Source organism: Hemitrygon akajei, unplaced genomic scaffold, assembly GCF_048418815.1.
Source record: "Hemitrygon akajei unplaced genomic scaffold, sHemAka1.3 Scf000075, whole genome shotgun sequence".
Lineage (NCBI taxonomy): Eukaryota > Metazoa > Chordata > Chondrichthyes > Myliobatiformes > Dasyatidae > Hemitrygon > Hemitrygon akajei.
In genome coordinates this window covers 1,090,459-1,093,007 of record NW_027331961.1, presented here as the reverse complement: position 1 = coordinate 1,093,007, position 2,549 = coordinate 1,090,459, and positions in this window count along the sequence as shown.

Genomic DNA, 2,549 nt, shown 5'->3' with positions numbered 1-2,549 from the left:
CGCCGCTGCCATGAGGTAGAAGGTAAAGCTGCCTCGGGACTGGCAGCACCGGAATCAAGAACAGTCACCGACCCTCAACCATCAGACTCTTCACCAAAAGGAGATTACCACACTGATTTAAGGACCCTGTTATCCTGTTATCTCATAGACGTGACTTCTTGTTATTTATTTATATCTGCATTTGCACAGTTACACTGATCCTGTTTAGAGTTACAGTTCTATAGATTTGCTAATATGCCCACAGTAAAAGAATCTGAGGTTGCTTGTGGTGACGTGTATGTATGTACACTGATAATATATTTTACTTTGACTTTGATTTACTTGCTAAGTTGAACAATAATCCTTCAGCTGTCACGTGACTGTCAGACCCCGTCTCTGAGTCAGTAACTCAGGTGTCATTTGCCTATTAAAATACTGTCCAAAATACAGACCCGATCTGTCCTTCCTCTCGCTGTGGTGGACTTTACCTGTGCGGATTGGTGAGACAATCGTCTCTATTCTCCGGGCGAACGTAGCTGCAGAATAAACAAACAGACAGACAGACGAAGCACATAAATGAGTAAATTAATGACAGAAATGAATGAACGAATAATTAAATTAACCCAGGAGATTATACACCGGTGAGCCTTACCTCAGCGGTGGGAAGGATGTTGGAGAAGATCGCGAGAGGCAGGATTTATGATCATTTGCGAGCAGGCTTTTTCCACTTTTTCTGCCCATCACTCTGCCTGTTCTCCATCTCCTTCTGGTGCTCCCCTCCCCCTTTCCTTCTCCCGAGGCCTCCCGTCCCATGCTCCTTTCCCTTCTCCAGCTCTATATCCCTTTCGCCAATCACCTTTCCGGCTCTCAGTTTCACCCCACCCCCTCCTGCCTTCTCCTATCATTTCGCATTCCCCTCCCCCTCTTACTTTCACACCCCTTACTATCTTACCTTTCAGTTAGTCCTGACGAAGGGTCTCGGCCCGAAACGTCAGTTGCCTGGCCTGCTGCGTTCCACCAGCACTTTGTGTGTGTTGCCTGAATTTCCAGCACCTGCAGATTTCCTCGTGTTTGCGGATTAAATAGGCTGACCGTTCGGTGGCGACGCCTTTCGGACTGTAGAGTCTGATGCCAGCTTGGCCAGTTTGCCGGGTGAAGGCAGAAGACGAGAAGACACATCCAGCTTCCGGAAAATTTGAGCTCCAACATTGTGCACATTTTTATTTTTTTGATTATAATGGGCGATAATATTTAATTTTTCTCCCTTTCTTCAATTCCTGAACCACTGTTTGATTAAGTCGGCTTTCATAACTAAACCGTTCCTATTGTATACAGTGTACGATCGGTGATATCTTGAGGACGGGAAATTGCAAGAGGGCAGCATTTACACAGTCTTCGCTCAGATTGGGGTGCGGGTGGACAATATATCCCGGGTCTCTCTGTTTGGTGAGAAACAAGTCATATCACGGCTAGAGGTGCGGAGTTCGAGAAAAATAGTTTTCTCACCGCTGTGTTGATTGGCCTGTTAACGAGGGGCTAAACAGCGGTGTTTCTGGATGCGCCCGGTAAAATGGGGTTCCACTCATGTGTCTGTACGTGCAGAGTATCTTGAATTTTCTGACCTCACCTCCACTGAAATCGTGTAAATTAAATTCCTCGGTCTCAAACGTGATCTCACTGACCCACTGATCTCTCAGATACAAACTCACACGTGAACCTTCTCAGTCCTCCCAAGGGAGGGGTGGGACATCTTCACTGACACATCCTGATTTCTGCTTCGTTCCAGGATGCTGAGGTCAGCTCTGGAACATCTCATGGTGGCTGTTTGTCTTTGGTACATTAAGTTAGGTTTCACAGAAGCGAGTTTCTCTTCCCTGCTCTATTTGCTTTACACTGATGGAAGACTATGAGGTTATGCACAGCTCCAATGACATGTTGACGTCTGCAGACGACACCACCGATGGTGACGAATCAGGAGGGGCTAACTGCACACAAATTTATTTGCTCCATCTCTTTCAAGGACGTTTATCAAAGTCCAGTTTTGTCGCCAGATATAACCCCGGGGATAATTTTCTTGCGGCATCCTTAGTAAATCTATGGATTAATAACCGTATTAGCATCAGGGAAACGGCAAATCCACTACGTGTTCCAGCAGTGTGCAAACGACAGCACACTGTAGGAATAAAACACACAGAAAGAATGACAAATGAACAAATAAGCAGCGATTGGGTGTGGGATATCAAGCATTAACTATGTACAACATCGAGGTCGATGGGTCTATGCAGATGGGCAGAAGCTCCTGTTTGTGTGTTGAGGGGCGTTTCGACTTTGTGCCTCCGTGATGGTGAGGTTTGTGGCGTTAATGGATGTGATTGTGCCTACAATCCTCTGCAGCCTCTGTCCATGCTGTACACCACCCCGTGTCATTTCTGACATGCCGAGTCTCTTCACACCCTTAATAAGCTGCAGCCGCTGATGTGCCTTTCTTTGTGAATGTATCAGTATGTCAGGCCAAGCGGAGATCTTCCACGAAGTTCCGCGCCAAAGATCTTAAAGCTGCTCGCCATTTG